The following is a 15,277-nucleotide window of genomic DNA, read 5'->3' on the forward strand; positions in this document are numbered from 1 at the left end:
GAGATTTGCTTGCTTGTTTGTTTGCTTGTTTGCTTGACATATCACAACTGCCAGGGTCATTTTTAGGAGGGGTCTCCTTGTAGTAGTTGGTAAACAACATACGGAAGACTCGTCACATGGCATCAAGAACAATATGGCTTAAAGTGTTTTCCCAAAGACACAACCTAGACAACACAACCTAGACAACACAACGGTCCGTTTCTCAGCTTCCCGAGAACAATAAACCGACACAGGTACGAAGCGTTACACCACTAACCTCGGATCCCTCGGATCTTTACCTGATGTTACGTGGCGGCCACTGTCTGCGAGGTACATTCCCGAATTTTGGTTTTTTGTTTGGTTTGTATTGTTTAACGTCCTCTCAACAGGTAATGTCGTTTAAGGACGGCCTCCCTGTGGGGGTATGGTTTGGTTTGTATTATATACCGTCCTATCAACAACTATAGTCCTTTAAGACGGCCTCCTGTTTGTGCGATATTTAGTGTGTGGTGAGTGTGTTAGTGTTAGTGTCTGTATCCTTGTGATAGTGCGAACTGATACCAGCTATACATTGTTACCACACTGAAGCATACTAAGGACGACACCCATCAGGATAGCATGGTGTCCCGGTGGCAGTGTAATGTAGCGGGATATGTTCTCCTATGTACCTGCGGTATCACATTTTAGTGAAATTCTACTACGAAACAGTCCTATTGTCTCATTCAAGTAGACAGCTTGTTTGGCTTATCCCATTGTGTTGATTAAACATTCAACATTTACGGCTGACCGATATTTCTCATTTTTTTATTCGTCCCTTCAGGTCTTCAGTTTTACTCTCACAGAAGTTGATTTTAAGATGTACAATATAATCTTGTTTTTTTTATTGCTTTAACATTGTCTTTTGAAAATAAATTCATGGTTAACGACTTAATGTACTGTAATGTACAGAAAAAGCTGTCTGAGCGTTCTCTTCTTTTCTAAAAGCCATAAATGTATAGAACTCAGCTCCGAGACTATACTGATGCGAAAGTCCTTTGGCATATGTCAGGCGATCTTTGAAAATCTGATATGATGGCAAAGGCTACAGCAAGGTTTACACTATAAATCAGCAAACCCTGTGGGAGACATCTTAACACTGTGTCTGCGACACTAAGACACGAGATCTCCCCCAGAGTTGGTATGACTTATATTATCATGTGTCATTGTCCCTGTACATCAAGATATCAAGATAACGCTAGCTATAATTATATACTTCTATCATATATGCTATTAACTTCAAATCAATAAAGAATGTAGTGAAGAGAGGAATCATAACGGAACATAATGATAAAGAGAGAGAGAGAGAGAGAGAGAGAGAGAGAGAGAGAGAGAGAGAGAGAGAGAGAGAGAGAGAGAGGGGGGGGGGGGGTTGTTACTCTTAAAAATGGTTTTAAAAACACTTAGGAGACTTTGTCCTGATAAGTCCGTATAACCGAGAAAAAAAAACCTAGTTATGGCGATATATTTTGTTAAACAGGTCAAAATCGTCATTTTGACTGGGCGTTTCTGTCTAAATAATCGGTTTAAAGAGTTAAAGCTTAAATCTTAAGAGCCGAGATTCGAATTGATAGTGCCACAGACCGCTCACGAGAGACGTTTGAAATTGGTGCCTTTTTTCAGTTTCTCTTCAGTAGAAAACAAGAGTTACTAACATGCTTGTTCTGGCATGACAGTATACACGTAAATTGTGTTCTGTAACATAGAGGTTAGCTTATTTATCCATGTTAAAATGTTCTGTCAAACTGTTATCAAACTGTGAGGTCGACGATACTTAAAGTATCAAATGACACATTGACATGTTATGAAAGATTAATGCGATTTAGAATAAAATCTTGTCAATGGCTCAGATCAAGTGACTGTGTTTGCATTTGATAGCACTTATCCAGGAGTGAAATGCAAAACATTTTATTACGTCACGATACTTATCTCATCGATGTCAATAAAAGTACATCATATAATGAATTTGAAATTTTGTGATAATAAAATGTATTGTGATCACTGATTGTAATGTCATTTGGAAACCTAGGACTATATAAAGAGAGGAGTATACGAGGCAAACCAGACATGGCAGAACCAAAAGGCCGGAAGTCTAAGAAAAAGTTAAAAAAGTGTCGTTAATTAATGTCTGCCTTTTGTTTGGCCGTGATGGAACTTAAATTTACCATGACTTGTATGCCACATTTACATGTACACATGTTTTTATACTTTTTTAAATCCAACATTTTGCACCTCCACATCCAGATTTAGACATTTCTTTAAACATATTTTGGCTTTTTGGTCGCCTCCCATGACCACTTTAGTCCCTCAGAATTACTGACGAGTCCCCGAGGGATGAAACAGCTGTATGATGCAGTTTAATTCATTTTTTACCTTTTGTATCAAACTCTCCCAATCTAGATTTTGCTATTTCCCAATTAAGGTCCCGCTTTTGCCTTCTAGGTATCAATACGCTGAACCTTTAGCATCTCTGACGAGTTTACTTCATCTGTGCTTTACTGTGTCTATTTATATTTTGATATGTTGAAAAGGTGCTAATATCTTACAGCCTTTTTTACTATTTTTTGCATGAAAGATGTTGTTGACGAATCAAAAGACGCTTAACATTACGGAACACCTGGTCTCTTCCCTCTTGTTTTTAAACAATATCAGTGTCAAATAATATTGACCTTCCATCCAGTACCACGCCTTCTGTCAGGAAACACATTATCCTAAGAATACCAATAATATCCATTGTACGAATAGCATAATCGCTCACTCACGATCTTTACTTCTCCACATACACACATATTGTGATAAAACTTCAATAATATATCAGACCATATACATGTATACATATTTTATTATCGTTTGTTTTATTCTATACTCTTCATTAGTCTTGTTTTTGTGTCTTCTGACGACTGAAGTATATATGCAATGTAGATATTGAGAAATATATACACTGTACCTTCTAAAATTCTCCTCTTAATGCGTTTGTGAAAGTCGGAATCCGTATGGTACCATTCAGTTCACTCTTAACTTCATGCATTGCCATTTCTCAGTAAAGCCTTAGTTCTGAAGTGTTGACAGACGCCTCAGTAGCAGTGTGCAGTCCTTTGTTTTGTCTGTCTGTTAGATGACGCACATATCATAAATCTTGATGACATCGATTGTCCAGCATGAAGCCTTCACGGACTGATATGTATCCTCTCTGTTAGACATTCAGATACATATTTAAGGAACGTGTCTGGTATTTTTTACCATTTTCTGTGATACAATTCTTGGTGTTCACGTCACAAAGCAAAAAGATTTTGTATCAATCTAGCTGGTAACTTACCCAACTCCTTTATTCTTTTAAAAAAATAAACAAGCAAAAATATAATAACGAACGACGTGAATATACACAATCACATTCAAACTTGTTGAAAAGGCATCATCATCATCATCATCATCATCATCATCATCACCACCACCATCGTCGTCGTCGTCGTCGGCGGCGGCGGCGGCGTCAAATGATACATATGTGAGAAACACGTCTGATATTTTCTATCATTATCTGATTTTAATACGTACATTTGTACGATGACAAAATGAAACATCTCCAACTACAGGCTCATTCGGTCAGGCGTTTGTCTTCCCGCAAGTTCAGTAGAAGTAGACAATGGCGTTGTCATAACAATAAGGCCAAGATATAAGTTTATCGTTGTTTAATAAAATCGATAGAAGACATCAGCATACATCAAAGAAACATTTACAAAGAGAAATGTTAATCTTTGAACTTATCACATTGGTACTATTCTTTTAGATGACATTTCATACCAGCACACGGCATAAGAACAGAAAACATACCGTGTGACACCAAACGTAGTGTTTCAAACACAAAGCCCTCAATGCATTAGTCTTTGATATGGATTTTTCGTCCGCAATGTTTCACTAATCGTAGTTTGTCTTATTCCAGGATAATTTGGTATGAAAGAAATTACTCCATAGCTATGTAAATGTCATATTTTTATTTTTGAGAATGTGACTAAACCCGGGTTTGACCTACAATGTAGATTGGAATGACGGGTGTCTTTGGCAAAACAGAAGACTCGTACATAACGTACTTCAGTATTAATCTCCTTGCACTTTTTCTAGTGTCTCCATACAACTATATATTTATGGTTGTCACAGTAGCACTTAGTTTGACGGTATTTAAATAAAATAACTGCAGAAGACACTTCGATATATTTGTTTTATATAAACTTGTTTGCTGGGCAATTATTTTTGAGGTATATAGCGAAATTCGATCCCTCGGTAATATACAACTGTACGGTTTTGCTATAATTTGTTCGTAATTTACCATCGACTTTCACACTAATCGACATTACAAACACGTATCAGGAGACACAAAGAGCTACATTTGTAAATATCTTGACAAGTATTGTAACCCGGTATTACCAATACTACCAAATAGTACTCACTCAATTCAGAAGCTCATTTCCAGGATCTAATAATGTGGTTAAAGCCACATAACAGATGCTGGCATTTTTATATATTTACATTTGCTCCGCATTTCCCCATTGACACAATGCTAAGAGGCAGTTGCCACCATACACCTACAACACCCAGTGCCTCAGGCTATAACACCCAGTGGGTCATGTGACATTAAAAAAGGCGGGATTTTTTTTTTGTTGGTTCAGTTTTTTTCAAAGTTGACGGAAATGGTAAGTCAATGTAAATATAAGTATTGAACAGTGGTTTTAATGTTGTTATAGTCGATATGGCAGCAAGATAGATGGTGGGCAAATGTGGCATGTTCATTGCTTAAACATTTTCACCACTGAAAAATTATAATTTGTTATTGTTAAAATGCTGATACGGTTCTAAATATACACCATCTTGACATACTTGTATCTAATGAAGAAATACTTACTGTTACATTTGTCCTACTTTAGTAAACATTCTACCACATGTGACAAAATTTGTGTTGAATGTAACCGGTACTTACGGTAAAAAAAACCGATAACTTAATCATTATGTTCCCCTACAGAATGGGGACATGTGTAACACATGTTGTGTGTGGTATATTCTTTCCACTCGACTTAATTCAAATATATCAATAAAAATGGGTTTTCAATTAGACCTGTATACAAATAATAAGATCTAAACATGCAAAACATTTCAATCCTACCTTCCTATTTAGCATTGACATATGATCGATTGACATTCATTTTGCATGTTAATCTAGGACTTTTGTTTTAACGTCCTATCAACATCAATGGTCATTCAATATGCTGGAGTGTAGTCAATGTGCTTTGGAAGCTGTGGTATATCTGTGTTTGTCTCCTTGTGGTAGTGAAAACCTGACTTCGCTTACTCAGTTGGTCTAGCGTGTTATAATGAACAGTAGGGATTTGTTGAATTTTCGACATAGCCGTATATTATTCTTTTGGCCCCGGATATGACGCGACAGGCGGCGTTACTGGTCATGATGAAGTATGTGATTGGTCATGATCAATGAAGCGGTAAATGCAAAATGCAGGTATACAGTTAAAACGAAGCAAATTTAAAATTGAATGCAAGCTGAATAAGTGGTTGTATTTTATCAAATGACACTTAATAAAATTATATTCCTGATTCAAATGCCGTCTAATTATCATCGAAAATTATTCAAACTGATATACTTTTGTTATTCGTGCTGAAACGCATTAGTCCGTTAGTTTATTTCACCACCAGTTTCACTTTATAACCACCAGCAACTCTGCCGTTTATCTTTTTTAAAGATATTTCTTGTTTTACTTTTGATGTTGAATTAATTACATACCGTTTATAAGTGAACTTTTCATTCGTTCATCTTGATAGTGATGGTATTATTGTACATACCTATGCAGTACGTGATACTAGGGCAGTTAATAAAATGAAAATGCGCTCTTCATATATACCTGTTCAGTGAGACATTTTACCCTGCAAGTAGGTTTACGTTTTGTTCAACCAATTGAAAGATTTGTATGAGGCTACTTAATTTCTTACTTCCAATCTCTTCTTTAGAACGGTCTCAGTTTTGGCCTAAAGATGAGCGTTCCAATTAGGTGTACTGGTTCTGTGCTCTGGTCGAAACAAACCCAAGTCTGTAAATACCACATTCTACTTGATGTTAATATGTTAAATTAGCAGGAAACGTCATGACAACTTTAACATTTGCAATTTGGCGGTACCAGAGCGTCCATCAGGTATACATTATTTCAGCAAGATAACACTATACTAATAGTAAAAGCGTTTGTAAGAAGCTCCACCTTCGAAGACATCGTCTCTTAATTATCTTCCTGAGTTGATGGCAGTTAAAACAATTCCAAACAAAACTAAGAACATCGTATCATAACGGCTGATTTTCAAGGCTTCTTTGAATCAAACATACCTGGTAATACCGTACCAGTTTGTATTTTCTATTAATCTTAAAGACGACTTGCCTATATATACTTATCAAAAACTTGTGCAGGTATGTTGTAATTTTGTGGTATATGGACTGATTAGCTATGGTCGAGTTATAAATAGTTATGAAAATATGTACAGGTATGTTGTAGTTATGTGGGATTTGACCGATGGTAGGACTGTATAAGATTATCAAAACTTGAACAGGTATGTTATAGTTATGTGAGTTGTGAAATCTTCACCGAAGGTTGGGCTATATATTATTATCAAAACTTGTACAGGTATGTTGTAACAATGTGGAATTTGACCGATGGTGAACTGTATATAATTATCAAAATATGTACAGATATGCTGTATTTATGTGGAATTTGGATTCATTACCGATGGTTTGTCTTTATATAATTATCCAAACTTTTGCCTGTATAATGATCATTCACTTGTCACGATAGCTTGTAAAGTATGGATGATAACTTTGTTGTTATCTATGAAATAGTCAAACATTTTTGAACTAACATACTAGTAGCGATTCATGGACACCTTATCATACAGGAAATTGATTTGTTTATATAAATCATCTTGACATCAATTCCTTTTGTGTTCACTTTATCATTGTATATGTAATAATTTAATATATACAAGGTCATTAACATGTCATTATAGACCTAACTGTTATGTACATACACAATTAAAATTCTTTCTACTCACACAGTAAATTACACCAGGAAACATTTAACCTTTTGGGTCAACAACTCATAGTGTGTGTGATAATACGTATAAGTAAAGTATAGCGAAACAATTGACGGAAGAAGAAAGACTCGTGCCCAGACCTTACCTCTTAAAATTCTTTTTATATCGGAATTGTTCTAAAGTATCTGTTGAATGAGTCAAGCAACATTATTTTTCTCCTTTGTACCTCGGTTTCATACTGTTTTTTTTTTTAAATATTGTCTCACACCATCTTCATTTTTCTTGTATTCCCTGCATCAGATGTACATAGTGGTTGGTTTAGTTTTCAATGGTCAGACAAATGTGACATGACGTCTCCAGTAGCGATATTTCACGTCATATTGATAACTAATAGTATAAAGGAAAGTTTGTAAGTGTTTTTACTGAATCAAAATGTTTCAAACAAATGAGGAAATTGGAGCAGCTAATAACTCGAATACAATTCCAAGGATGCTATCGTCGAATAGTGCAAATGCACTCATCTACGGAAAACAACAGGAAAAGAACATACACTTGTAATACATATACATAACAGGTCGTATATTTATAAACCTAACAGTTGTCATTCAAGTACTACATATTTTGATACATTTGAAGACTTAATGCCTAGTTGTTTGCAAGAGAGAGAGAGAGAGAGAGAGAGAGAGAGAGAGAGAGAGAGAGAGAGAGAGAGAACAAAAGCTGCACTGGCAGTCGTGTATTAATAAAATGGTATTGGTGTTCTAGCCATGAAGACATAAACAGGAAGTACTGGCAATGCGTACAAACTAAGAGTGCTGCACTCGGTGTAAACATCCAGATATATACAAGTGTAAACCTGATATTTCTATAATTCATCATCCTGCATTATCAAACGAAAAACCTTAGATGATTTATGATATGTAATTAATTAAATTATAACTCAACATCAGTAAAATTAAAACATCATTTATATTTTGATCTCTCTCTCTCTCTCTCTCTCTCTCTCTCTCTCTCCATGTCTCCTTTTCCCCTCTCTGTCTTCCTTTCTCTTTTTCCCTCTGTCTCCCGGTCTCTCTCTGTCTCTCTATATCTCCCTCTCTTTGTGTGTGTGTCTCTCTCTCTGAACATGGTGAAACTTTTAAGAACTATTGCAAGCTTGTGTTATCACTAAATCAGAAAAAACAAGGTTTACCAAAAACTTATTATCACAGATGATTTTGTAAGGCATTTGTGGATTACTTCAAGCTTGGGTTATGGTAATGCATTGCTCTTCGGTGTATCTGATAAACAAACTCGCAGCGTACAGAGGGTCCAAAACACTTCAGCAGACCTGGTTATCCGACATATCACACCAGTGCTTTATTCAGGTCAATGTGCAATACTTTGATGTGCATACACAAGGTATCAAACAAACCAGTTCTTCCGCAGTTTTTATAGGAGCTAGCTTCACGATTACTTCTATCAGAGACAGAACCATTTGATTTGGTTTATTTTGTTTAACGTCCTATTAACAGCCAGGGTCATTTAAGGACGTGCCAGGTTTAAGAGGTGGAGGAAAGCCGGAGTACCCGGAGAAAAGCCACCGGCCTACAGTCAGTACCTGGCAACTGCCCAACATAGGTTTCGAACTCGCGACCCAGAGGTGGAGGGCTAGTGGTAAAGTGTCGGGACACCTTAACCCCTCGGCCCCGGCAGAACTAGAATCATTGTACTCTCGTTTCGCAACTTATTGTAATATGTGTTATGGAAAGGCAGCAACTACTTTTTGGAATGGCTCACTGTTAACTACCAGGAATTGAAACATCTAGCCAAGTTAAAAAATTATATGAAAATCTTGATATTTTCGTCATTTTGAGAACTGAAAACGTCAATCGATGTTATTAAACGCATCTGTGGTTTATATGTATACGTTATTCGTGTTATGTACATTGTGTATAGCTAGGAATATTAGCATAATATGCAATTTGAGAGCATTACAGTAATTTAGCAAATTGGATAATGCGTTATATAAATGTTTACCATTATTATTGTAATTGTTTAACGTCCTATTATCTAAATAATGCTATTTATTTTCACTTTAATATCATGTCGTAGACACATTATATAATTCGCATGGCGTTTATCCTCTCCTTGATAATGACGCCGAGATGTGCCCGTTATATAACATGTTACATACATATATAAATGTCATATTGAGGACCCCAATTCTTCATGGCCATGAGACAGAACCAATGATATTCCAATAGATGGCATCGTGTATAGCTAAAGGCCAAAAGTAAGACAGACAGTTAAAAAGAGATGACCTGTTTTTCGAAAGAAGGAAAGCATGAGATCCTAATATTTAGTCGCCTCTGACGAATCATGCGATTGGGTATCTCACTACTTGGATGAAGATTTCCAATATTTTTAACAATCTGAGTTTCTATTGAAAAAAACCCCAACAAAACAACAACAAAAAGCTTTTATTTACATATGTGTTCCTTTACTATTCATCAAAATAAACACATTCTTCCCGTCGTGTGATACCGCAACCAGCATTCATAGTATATATCTGAACTTCCGCTGAACCTCAACCACGATATCTATAGAAGCATAACAATGATTCATTATAACTGTAGGGCATACCATGCTAGTTTTCTTTAACAATAGAACAACGTTAACAAAAAACTCGAGAACGGATGATAGGAAAAAGACATATTAAAAATGAGAATACCGACATTGTGACGAAACCAATATTCCAACTCAAACTCGATATATAATGGCAAGATATGAATAACAAGAAATATCTTTAAAAAAGATAAACGGCATAGTTTTAATGCTGGTCGGTTATAATGTAAAATTGCTGGTGAAATAAATCAACGAACTAATACGTTTCAGCACGGATAACAAAATTGTATCAGTTTGAATCATTTTTGGTGATAATAAGACTGTATTTGAATCAGGAATATAATTTTATCAATGTGTCATTTGAATAGATACATTCACTTATTCAGCTTACATTCAATCTTAACTTTGTTTCGTTTTTATCTGAATATCTGCACTTTGCATTTACCGCTACATTGACCAATCACATACTTCATCTTGACCAGTAACGCCACCTGTCGCGTCATATCCGGGGCAAAAAGAAAAGTATACGGCTATGCCGAAAAAAATATATTTCCATTGAGACCCTTGACAAAGTACAAGACCGAGTACTCCAAAATAGTAAGCGTCCTCTGCTTCATTGATGACACCAGCTGTCAATCAGGGAATAAAATGTCTAACTTTAAATCAATAAAATGAAACAAAATATCGATTAACATAGAGATATTGAAAGACGGTACAAGGTGCGATAAGAGAAGGATTTTCTGCGTCGTCAACGACACACGTAGAACAAATCTAGGCCAAATCAAGTTTACGTCTCATACAAGCAGTTCTATTTATTTTCAATATCATCCACTTTATTGCAAAAAAATCTTTTCTTGACGGTACTGATGGTTTTCCCAGTTTTGACAAGGTAAATTGATCCCTCTCCAGAATCAGTTCTTCCGTTTTCATATTCCAAAAATAAATGAAATATTCGTAAAAATGATGTCAACATGGCAGGAATATTACGTGAGATGTATAATCGGGATTAAATTAATATTCTTCTGACAGATTATTGATATTTGACAGTCATGCAGATTAAAACAATTCGTGCAAAAAACAGCTTCATCAGAGGGACGCGTACAAAACAAGGGAAAGGATTACCAGTGATATTCAATCGGGGAACTAGAGCCGTGTATATATTTGGTATTAACTGGTTCAGGAGTAAAGGTACGCGTACCTTCAAATATTACCTGCTTTAAATAAGTTCTTCCTTGATGTAGAATTTGTAGAATTAACAGACGTTTGCATTATCAGAGTTAGGTTATTTTAGTTAATTTGTTAGCCTGCTTTATTACCCCGTTAACAACCAGGGTCAGTTTTAGTCTGTGTTTCCTTGTAGTAGTTGGTGACTACCTCACTGAACAATATACTGAAGGCCCGTCGCATTCCATCTACGACAGCACAGACCGGTTAGTTTCTCAGCTTTATGAAAAATACAAACCAAGATATAATCGAACCACGCACCAGGGATCTTATATGAGGTTACGTGGTTCTAAATCCTATAAGCTATAGCTGCCAAATAATTTGGGCTCTAAAAAAGGCCCAATATACAATGTATGTGCCAAATTAAAACCACGACACAAGATATATGATATCTATGCGTATTTTAAGATAGACGAATAGATATTACAAATGCGATTCTATGTAAAATGAATAATTTAGAGTAATAATAATTATCTATTAGCACAACAACATTCAAGACTACACTTATAGTGTTATCACATTGGAATGCATCACCTATCTAACCTAGTCACTAGACTACTGGCAAAGATGTCATCAATACCAGTATAGCTAGTGGATGACCAAGTCAGAATTCTATAGACAGCCGATGGTCTCGTCTCAAGGGAAACAGAAGCTCTATCTGTAAAAGAGTCGAACTCCAAACTAAATGTCAAATGTAAGGTCGTTCCTACGCCGTTAAAATTGGACTGTAGTGGGACAACAATAGGAAAGAAGAAATATGATCCCAAATGTTATGGCGTCCTACAAATTGTTAACAAAATGTAGAACGTCCTACCTGCGGGATGCAAAAAAACAAAACAAAATAGATATATAAATTAATCACCCAATTCAAAAGACATGAGACTTATTGATACAAAGAAATAATACCGCCTGATGATACAGTAGTAACTTGAACTTGATGACATATGATACATTAGTTATTCTTTTAAAACCTGTGGGATTGAAACTAAAGCAACGCATCTGAAACGTCCAAATAAAAACCACCACCTGAAAATGCCATATAAATCGTGAGTCTGCACACACGGAAGGCTGAAATATAATAATGTCGTTATTCCCAGCCTGTATATAATATATCCCTGAGGCCAGTTGAACATTAAGTTACAAATTAAGTCCTTCACCACTGCGGTACTTAGATGGCCTTGCCCATTCCATAAGGACCCTATGTACGTGTGCGTGTGTGTTTTAAGTGTGTCCCCTGTACAAGTTTAGTGCCTGACACATAAGCCCCACACGTTACTTACTGATGTAGAATGACAACCTAACTTAATACATACCTTGTCGCATAATCGGTTAACACACTGGGAAAATACGTAAGTGTAGCATGTATTAAGTGTTTTATTGGATATAAGTCAAGGGGAGACAGTTTAATATACAAGTATAACACGTTACGAATGTTTAAAGAAATCAAGTATTGTGCTAATTGCTGTATGTTAACACATATAATGATAGTGAGTCATTAAAAAGTAAAACCGTATACATATATTATCACATTTTAGCATACGTTGTAAGTGTCTGGAGAGGTATGCTAACTAACGACATGTATTTTAGTATAACAACACTCCGTAGATATCGAACGTCTGTATGGTTGATTTATCTCCTAATTAAGTGGTGAAGGTTCGTTTTTGAGGATTTGCTTTTGAAATGGTGTACATATTAAGAACATATTTGGATTTCGGATACACTGTGTCGTTATTATATTAGGTACCGTTTCTGATACGAACTCAAATAGAGGTGGATTATACAATTCTAAAAAAAAATCCAAAGTGTCTAAAAATAGATTTATATACATCCTGCTTTGAAATATTTTATTTAAAAAGGATCTTATAACATTTAGCGGGCAACCAACCTCAGAAAACAGACGAAGATTTTGAAAGTGCATATTGTATGTGTTACCAAGCTTGTTAACAAACTACTGACTGGTACAGACAGCCGCGTTAGCAGTCTTAGATTCATAAGTAGGCTGCGAGGAATAGCAGGACAGTGCGTACAAATGTTAATTCCTGATACAACCAGCCTACTACAGTGACGGCGTGGTACAATTCAATCCTTCTCCGGATTACTGACGACGAGAAGATCTAGATCTGTTTAAGATCAGAGAAGTAGAGCCATACCTGTTATCGAGATAACGTGATATATTGGTGGCCTTTTTACCTGTAGTATCTCGTAATAATTACGTGCGTAGAGTTTAAGGTATCCACACGTTACCTGGTCAGACAATTTGTATGTTTTATGAATAGTGTTATACAACCCTGGAAGGTTCGAGAATCTATTTATATACCATATCAAATGTTGTCGTCAGGAAAAATAGCATAGCTAGATATGATCAACGACAAATTTATTCAAACATTTTGTTCATAATAATTTCCGACTCGCTATAAATAACAGTCCTAAGTGCCTATCTGATACTGGATCGTTTCTCTCAGTTCGAATATTTTTTTAAAATTATTTGTTTACCTAATTGGGATGGATGAATGGTAAGGATTTAAAGGTTTTCATGAAACTAACTATAACATATTAAATACTATACGACTACTTTACGAAATTGACTTAGGTTTCTTTAAGGTGACAAGCATATCTAATACATAAACTTATCACACCTGTAATTACAATGAACAGGTGCCAAGGTATACTAGCAGGTATTTTTGTCTAAATCTCTTCATATTTTCCAGTATCACATTTCTACTGAAATATTCTTAAAAATATCCATATTAAGTTAAATTGTATAAACAAGGAGCAACTTACGAAAGGCGACTTCGTTAATTGATCGTCAACATGACTAAGCTGATATCTATAGAATGAATAATTTATTCCAATCACGATTGAAATATCGTATCTTCAAAGGAAGATTATGACTAATAGGTTATTGATACGACATATGCGGTAATCTTAACACCATTTAAATTCCGTATAATTTAAAATCTGAATGTTATGATAAAAAAATGTTTACTCAGGACAATTATTAAAATATTTTTTTTATATTTTTATTAATAAATTAATACAGAACACGGATAACATTTTGTACATACATCAGCAAATCATTGCTCAAGTGTTATTAATCAAACACACACTATAAATTCCTCATCTTCTGTAAATAGGACAAAAGCATTTCCCATAACGCAAATTTAGTCTAATACTCTAAGCTCTAAACCTCACATCCTCAATGCGAGCAGCCATTCCAGGCACTTGATAGACAGGAAGTGTCTATTTATACATACATACATTTATAAATACACTACACATGTGTACAACATATGTTTTACACACCGGGATTTAATTTCTTTATTTACATCTGAAACCACTGATCCGTGACATATGCCATTTCCTGCTCTGCATCGCTGAACAGTTGTTATTGGATAGCGATCATATATATATACATATCATATTATCTGTTTACATTGTAGAATTAGTTGTATTTCCACATCTGACAGTTCTATCCATTGTAAAATTTTATATATAGATACAATTACTATTTGTGGTCCATGTTATCGAAGGTAAATAAATCACAAAATCAATCTATCCATCAATCGACTCCGCATATACAGTGACATTGTAGAAGTCTAGTACTAAACATATTCATTGATTCGTATATTTCAACGATATCTATTTCTATATTTGACATTGGACTGTTTCCTATTCCAGTTAGAATAGAAATTTTTCCGCCATATGTTCCTGAACGGAATTGCGGGCATGTCACGTAATATCCGTAGGGAACCTTAATCCAGGTTTATTTAAATATTGCACAAAAATCTATGAATGCAATTTAATCTAACGAGAAATGTACGTGAACGGAATATAATGTGATAGACATCATCGAGGTATCGTATTGTTACGTAGAACAGGTTATTCAAAAGAGCGAGGATATATTAGAATGGAACTTAATTCAATTATAGTTTGAGGTTAGTTCAAATTGTTCAGGAAAACACAATAATATTAATGACAAAACCAATGCTGGAAACTAAACTTGATTCTGAGTTGGAAATAAATAATAGCGGATAGAAAATAGGAAATAATGAATAGCGAATAGAAAATTGGAACTTTTGTCTACGGTGTGTCACGTTAAGTTTTGACAGATCTGAAAACAATAACACTGTAACAGTGGCGTAGGCATATTCGGTATAATCAACTTAAACTTAACTTAAGCTATAGAAACAATAGAGCATTACGTTCAGATTAACCCGAATTGTTTCATTTCTAATCAATGTAAAAGTAGATTTTAAATAATCTATTCCATAAGAGGTCGTCTGATGACAAGCTATGATACTTTAATGGGGAGACATATAATTGGAAATGTGATAGTATTGGCGACATACTTAGT

This window comes from Pecten maximus, chromosome 17 (genome assembly GCF_902652985.1).
Source record: "Pecten maximus chromosome 17, xPecMax1.1, whole genome shotgun sequence".
Classification (NCBI taxonomy): domain Eukaryota; kingdom Metazoa; phylum Mollusca; class Bivalvia; order Pectinida; family Pectinidae; genus Pecten; species Pecten maximus.